An 8,032-nucleotide genomic window follows, 5' to 3' on the forward strand; every position below is an offset into this window, starting at 1 on the left:
GGCACTGCCAGGCTGCCTCCTTGAGCTCCCCAGGTGCCGAGGACAGGCGTGTCCTTGGAGGCCTCCTCCTGCAGCTGTGCAGCTGTCCACCCGACATCAGATCAACTCGTGTGCTTCCCTTTGATGTCAATCCCAAAACTGGGAGCCTCTGCCCTGCTCTGAGGCCCTGGGCTTTGAAGTTGGCCTATAAACTGAGCTTTCAGGAAGAAAGTTGTCTGTTGTGCCTCAGAGTGCACTGGGCCCTGTAAAGGCACGCGGAGAACCGTGAACACCTGATAAATAATTCTTTCTGGGCCCAAGGAAGATTCATTCCATTTAAAGGGGAGGAAAATTCCCTTGACCTTTTCATTGAAGTTCTAGGAGAGTGGGGGCCGTTAGGTGGGTTTTCGTGCCTTCTCACTGAAGCCACAAGGGGCAGCAGGTTGTCTCTGAGAGCTGAGCTCCAGCCACTCTGCCAAGAGCACTCTTAGCCCAGACTCCTGACCCTCAGGCTCCTCAGCTAACCCCGCTTCCTGGCTCACACCCTTCCTCCTGCCATGACCCTCGGAGAAGACGTGGCCTCCCGGGGAGGAATGGCCTCTGCCCAGCTCTGTTACCCTGTGTTCCTTCCAGTGCCTGCCGGGACCAAGGGAGAGGCAGATGAGAACATGGCTGGCTTGCGCTGAGCACTTCCGGGCTTCACTAGGCCCCCTTCTGTGCATGGTAGCATAATAGGACATGGTCTGTGAGTCGTTCTGGAAACCTCCGTTAGGACAAAGTGTGGCAGGCCCGTAGAAAGTGCACACTGTCACCATGCATAGCTCCGTGAGTGATGAGAAAGCAGACACCTATGTGAGCACATCTGCCAAGAAATAGAAGTGCTCAGCCAGGTGGCACGGGTCTTTAAAACTGCATGCTATTAAACCACGTCAGGGCGGGAACCAGCAGTTAGCGTAATGGCTATGTCGCTGGATTCCCACGTAGTCGACCGCGGTTCGTGTCCCGGACCCGGTGGCTTAAAACTCACGCCGGGCGCGTGTGCGTGCGTGCCCAGGATCCCGAGAGGAGAATGGAGGAGAAGGGATTGCGGCGTGACCATCCCCCCTGGGGGGTGATTTCTCGCTTTCTGTCTCTATGTCTCTCTCTGTCTGTCTGGCGAACGCACGCGCCCTACAGTGAAAATCTCTCTCAAAAAAAAAAAAAAAACCACATCAGGGCCAGCTTCAGTGGCACAAGTGGCAGTAAATTGAGCTGCAGTGCTGGAAGCCACATGGCTGACTCTGGGTTCAGCTCCGCAGGTCAGCCTGAAATCACGCTGGGAGCCAGCGCACTTGCCCAAGCTCCTGATGGGCTAGAGGGCAGTGGGAAGGGGATCCCATATGAAGAGATGCCGTCGAGGTGCGTCCCTCTCTGCTGGCTGATCAGGAGGTCCTGCGGGAGGATCACCACACAGCACGACCCCATCAGGGATGCCTGTCACTCTTCTTTTTCCTCTCTCTCTCACAGACAGAGAGACAAAAAGAAAGAATGTGTCCTTTTGTGTCCAGCTTTTTTAAAATCCCGTTTTTGATACCTGCTCACATAACTGTTTCACTCCTTTTCACGACGGGACAGTAATCTACTCTTCGAATAGTCAACATTTATCTCTTCTACTGTTGTGGGACATTTGGCTTTTCCAGTTTAGGGCTCTAATGTCCAAAGCTGCTATAAACATTTGTATACGTGTTTCTTAGTGCACACACACTCATTTCTTCTGGTATATGCCCAGAGTTGTGAAGTCAGGATAAGTATATCTCCAGTGTGGTAGAAAATGACAACCTGGGCCAGCAGGTGGCATGGTGGTTAAGGGAGCTGGATCCTACATGGCTGGCTATGCGGTTGGAGTCCTGGATCCAGTGGCTTGGAAAGGACTCTAGGGGTGTGTGTGTGTGTGTGTGTGTGCGCGTGCGTGCATGCGCGTGCGTGTGCGTGCACGCATGTGTGCATGTGTGCACAAGCCTAATATCCAGAGGGGAGAATGGAGGAAAGAAGGGGAATGAGGATGCAAACTGCCAGGTCCAGGACTTGAACCATGGTCAGCTATATGGGAATCCAGCCACTTCAACCATCATGCCACTTACCAGCCCCCTTCCTTATACATTTTAGAACGGACTGACTTGCCAAGTTTCACCTATGATCCTCCACTTTTAATTTTTTTTCTTAATTGGGTGTATTTCATGTAGATTATTCCAGGGAGAATTCCATCTCTGTAATATTAAGTCTCCTCATCCATGAACATGATATATCCCTTCATTTATTTAAGCTTTAAATTTTTTCTCTCCACAGTGTTTTATATAAAAAAAAAAATTTACTTCTAGCAATAGTGGACATGCTTTGAACCAACTTTCCTACTGAGAACAAGTAGAAAAGTAGGATAAAATATTGGGTCATTGGAAAAGTCATGACGTATTTTTCTGTTTTTCTATTTAAAAACATGCCATGACTTTTCCAATGATCCATAGAAAAGCCGTGTTCAAACGCGTCGAAGGTTACCAAAGCAGTAATATTTATGGGGAGCCAGAAGAAAGGAGAAAGGCAGGGAGCCCAAGCTCTGCATTTGGTGCCTTTGCCCCTCAGGCGACTGGCCCACTCTGACATGCCACCTTGAGGGTCTGTTAGCTGTGATCTCTAAGCCCCTGTTCTGTAATAGACTCCCAGTCTCCCTATTTGTATGCTGATTAGGAGTCAGCCAAGGCCTCAAAAGGTTATTTCTAGACAATTCCAGGCTTTAGAGCTCTCTCTCTGCCTCCAGTGCTATTTTCTCCAAGTCCAGTCACTTTGACAGTGCTGAGTGCTGATTTCTGTTTCCTTCTTTCTTTCTTTTTTTTAATAATTCATTCGTTCATTTATTTAATTTGACCAGAGAAAGACAGAGAGGAAGTGAGAAAGCAAGCTGTCAAGTCCAGGACTTGAACTGTGGTCAGCCATGTGGGAGAGTCCAGAGTCCTTAACCACCATGCCACCTGCTGCTGGTCCCTGATCTGTTTTTTCCACCAGGTGAGGTTCTGTTTGAGCTCCTGTAGTTCTTTGGATTTGGGGGTGGCCTCAGAGGAAATCTGGGTTAAATGTGTTCCCCCTCTCTCAATGGTCAAAAGCCCTCTGTGAGTTGGCCAACACACATTTCTTCATCTTTTTTTTTTTTTTTTTTTAATTTGCAGTGTGGTGTGCTCCCAGAGGCAAAAAAGGAGGAAAAAAAGCACCCCCCTCCCCGCACCATGGAGCATGGTCAGCTGCATTCCTCCACTCCTCATGAGTTTGGGCATGCATGAACCCACTGTGTTCCTCAGGCTGCCAGGCCCAGGGCTCAGCCATGCTGTTGGTCACGTGGGATCCGACCACTTTAACCACCACAATACTGGCTGGCCTTTATCTTTGTTCTTTGAGTATATTTGCACTGGAGGATTCCGAGTTGGTGGGTTGTTTTTTTTTCAGTGCTTTGGAGGTAACACTGCAACTGTCTTTTAGCTCCTCTGTAGAGAAGTCAGCTGTCTTATTTTTGTTCCCTTAAAGATGATATAACTTTTTCCCCCATGACACTCACTTTTCTTCCTGATTTTGGTCCAGAGCAGGGTTTTATTTTCCTCCCAGAGGGTATGTGTACTTGCCAAAGAGAGACAGAGAGACAGAGAGGAGAAAGCGTTCCCCTATGTGGAATGGTCATGTCATAATCCCTTCATTTCTCTCTTCCTTTGGGATTTTGGGCATTCAGGCACACGCACACACACACACACACACACACACACACACTCACACTCACTCACTCACTCACTCACTCACTCACTCACACGTACCCAGCCTGTTTCTCAAGCTGCCAGGTCTAGGACTTGAACCTCCTGATAGGTTGTGTGGAATCCTGTTGCCTTATCCACCAGGCCATAGAGCCAGCCTGGTTCACAGCACAGCATTTTTATTCTTTCATTGTTGTTGTTATAGGGCTGAGAGACACAAAACAAAAAGAGAGAGAGGGGGAACCAGCAGTTAGCGTAATGGCTGTCACTGGACTCCCACGTAGTCGACCGCAGTTCGCATCCCGGACCCGGTGGCTTAGAACTCATGCCGGGCGCATGTGCATGCATGCCCAAGATCCCAAGAGGAGAATGGAGGAGAAGGGATTGTGGCGTGACCATCCCCCCTGGGGGGTGATTTCTCGCTTTCTGTCTCTATGTCTCTCTCTGTCTGTGGTGAGCGCACGCGCACTATCGCAAAAAAACCTCTCCAAAAAAAAAAAAAAAAGAGGGAAAATGAGAAATTATCCCCCAGGAAGGATGGATGGATGGCAATGCCAAAAATCCCTTCTTATCCGTTCCTCTCAGGAGTTTGGGCATGCACGCACATGTGCCTAGGGTAATTTTCAGGCTGCCAGATCCGGGATTCAAGTCACAGAGTTGGACATGTGGGATCCAGTGCCTTAATCACCATGCTACCTGATGGTCCACACAGCACTTTTATCCTCATATGCCTGTGTGTGATTCCTGTCATTACCCTGTTTGAGATTTGTGGGTGAATGTACCTTGTCAGTCTGGGAAGATACTCATTCATTATCTTTTTTTCTTTTTTCTTTTCTTTTTTTTTAAGAGAAGGATTTTTGTTGTAGGGCACATGCACTCGTCAAAGAGACAGACCGAGAGTGAGAAATCATCCCTCACAGGGGGGATGGCCATGCCACTATCCCTTCTCTAGTCTCCTCAAAGATTTTGGGCATGCATACACAAGCTCCTGGTGTGAGTTTTAAGCCGCCAGTCCGGGACTCAAGACTGCGGTCGACTACATGGGAGTCTAGAGCCGTAACCATTATGCCATCGGCTGGTCCCCTTATTATCTCTTTAAAAATTGGTTTTCCGTACACAGTCTCTTGTCTCAGGGATTTCTGCCATTGCATGAACGCTAGCCCTTTTTACTCTCTCTTTATTACATGCTTGTGAGAAGGGCTTGACAAATCAGTTGATCATTCCCTTTACTGAAGTACTCTGCCACTCAAACTCTCCCCTCCTCAGAAGCCAGGCCCATCTCTGACATCAGCAGTGAAGAACCCCACAAATCTGCATGAAATTTGGACATACATAGTCACCGTTCATACCGAGAACAAAGGACAAAGTGTGTGGAGACTGTCCCCAGGCACGAGGTGGAGTACCTAAGGTCACAGCCTAGCACTGAGCCGGCCTCGGTGCCGGGTTCTGAGTGACAAAGGCTCCTGTGCTCTTTGGTAGGCAAGGCCCCTAAAGCATGGGCCCTGAGGCAGATGCCCTCAATTTACCTGGGTCTGAAGCAGTTTTTTAATCTCAACATTATAAACATTTGGGACAGATAATTCCTCATTGTGGGGATCAGGCCTGTGCATTAGAGGATTTCATCCTGGCCTCTCCCCAGAGGCCTACAGCACCTCTCAGTTGTGATAAAAAAAAATACCCCAGACATTGCCAAATGTGGTCCAGTCATAATCCTGAAAGACATAACCCCAAATGCCACAATCCCCAAAGAACAAAATCTCTAAAATTATAGTCCCCAAAAAGTAAGATCCCAAATGTTGAAATCCTGGAAGCCAAAATCCTGAAGACTTTTAGAGCGTTCTAATTTGTTTAATGTGATTTTTGCCTATTTGACTCCATGAAAATACATTATCAGGGCTAGCAGGTGGCATGGTGGTTAAGGGTGCTGGACTCCCATATAGCCAAGCATGGTTTGAGTCCTGGACCCAGCAGCTTGCCTTCTCACTTTCCCTCTCTCTCTCTGGTCAAATGAAACTAATAATAAATAAAATTAATTCTTTAAAAATATGCATTAGCACAACACTGACTTTGTAAGCACTGTGCATTTACTTAAAAATGTGAAACTTTTTCAAAAACGAAGAGATGCTCCTTTTCTGCATCTGCATTTGTGAGGTCCTGGCTCTCTGGGTGACTGCTCGGACCCACTGCGGCGTCCGGTCAATCTCGTCAGAAGCCTTAGGTTGTTCATTATTTCAGATGACTGAAGTTATAAAGGTGGGAGCAGTTACTCACCATACGGGTATGTTTGTACATCCTGCTCTTTGACCTAACGGGTTATTAATATCGTTCATGTGCTCATAACTGTTATGCCCATGCAGCCGTCATTAGTATACCTGAGGGTTTATGCCTGGAAAATTGTTAATTCCTATTTTATTGTGTAAAGTGGCCCTTAATTTTTTTTTTTTTTAAGGTTTTTGCCATAGAGCATGTGAGTGCACAGAATGGGGGAGAGGGAAATGAGAAATCACCCCTCTCCCATGGGGGATGGCAACACTGCAATCCCTCCATTCTTCTCTTAGGCAAACCCGAAGGCAAACCAGGAGAATGAGGAACAGATGTGTAAACCCCTGCTTCAACAGAACTAGGAGACAGCTGAAACTTTTAACTCTAAAATGGGTGTGAGTTTAAAAAGTAGTATCGAGGGCCGGCAGGTGGCGTGGTGGTTAAGGGTGCTGGACTCCCACATGGTCGACTGTGGTTTGAGTCTGGGACCTGGCGGCTTCCTTTCTCACTTTCTCTCTCTCTGTCCCTCTCTGGTCAAATTAAAATAAATAAATACATAAATAAAATAAAGTTCAATAAAATAATTCTAAAAAAGAATAGCATCAAATAGTGCAGAACGCCTGCTGTGCAGGATGAGTAAGCCAGCTAGTATCTTCTTTAAGGTGAAGTTATTTGCAGAACCAGTTTACCAAAGCAGCAGGGATGAAGAGAGACCCTGCAATCTGAAAAAAACAGGGTATTTATTGGCAGGGTTCCAATGGTTCACACACAACCCTGAGACATAAAAATTTCTGCTAGACCAATCCCTCCTCCAGAATGTCTGGGAAGAAAACATTTCAAGATACACATTTTCCCCATCTAGGTAAATGGCAATCTCATTCCTCCAAGAGCTTCTCCCCCGCCCCAGAAATAGTCAATGTTGCCCAAAGTAGCCTCAGACACGCAGGCCTCCTGCCTTAGCCTCCAGAGTAGCTGGGGTTACAGGAGCAAACCACCACACCCTGTCCCAAGGGCTCTTTGACTTCTCCTGCTTCTTCCAATTTCTCAGCCAACACTGTTGGTTCTACCTTCCAAATATATTCAGAATCCTTTTCCTTTGTACACTCCCATTATCACCCTAGTCCAAGCCTTTGTGTTCACCTAGACTGCTGCTATAATCTTGTGACTATGCTCTCCATTCTTATGGTTGGCTCTCTACAACTTTTTTCTTTTAAACACAGCAACCTAAGCTGTATCAATTAATCATGTAACTCCAAGAGAAACCTCTCCAGATCTCTCTTCAGAGTAAAATCCAAAGTTCTTATCATAGCTCTACTGATCTCAATTCCTGCTCTTTGAATTTATAACCTTCTGCTGTATGTGGCTTCTAGAAGTATGCTTTAGGAAAAGAATCATTGAGAATCACTCAGTTGATGAAATAGTTTTCAGTGAATGTCAATGGTGGGTAGAAGGCATATTGGAGGAGAAAGGGGATGAAAATAAGGATGGGGTGACAGTGATAACTTCAAATGGATATAGAAGGTGTAGGGATGATTACAGTTGAATTAAGTGGTATTTAGGAGCAATTTTTTTCTTTAAAGAATGTGATACCTGAACAAACACTGACAGTAAAAAAAGGTAATAGATTAAGGGACTCAACAGAAGAATCAGGAAAAGATAAAAACAAGTTCATAAAATGCAAAGGATTAACAGGAGCTAGCGATTAATTAATTAATTTATTTATTAATTTATTTTTGGAGAGGTTTTTGCTATAGGGTGCTTGCGCTCGCCAGAGACAGAGACAGACAGCGAGAAATCACCCCCCAGGGGGGATGGCCACGCCACAATCCCTTCTCTTGGGATCTCGGGCACACATGCACACGGGCCTGGCATGAGTTTTAAGTTGCCAGATCCAGAACTCAAAGTGCAGTTGACCACGTGCGAGTCAAGTGATGTAACTATTACGCCATCTGCTGGCCCATAGAATAGCGGTTTTTAAAGAACTAACAGACTAGAGAAATTAAAGATAAGCGGTAGTAAATGAG

This window comes from Tupaia chinensis, unplaced genomic scaffold, assembly GCF_000334495.1.
Source record: "Tupaia chinensis unplaced genomic scaffold, TupChi_1.0 Scaffold000077_1, whole genome shotgun sequence".
In the NCBI taxonomy this organism is placed as follows: domain Eukaryota; kingdom Metazoa; phylum Chordata; class Mammalia; order Scandentia; family Tupaiidae; genus Tupaia; species Tupaia belangeri.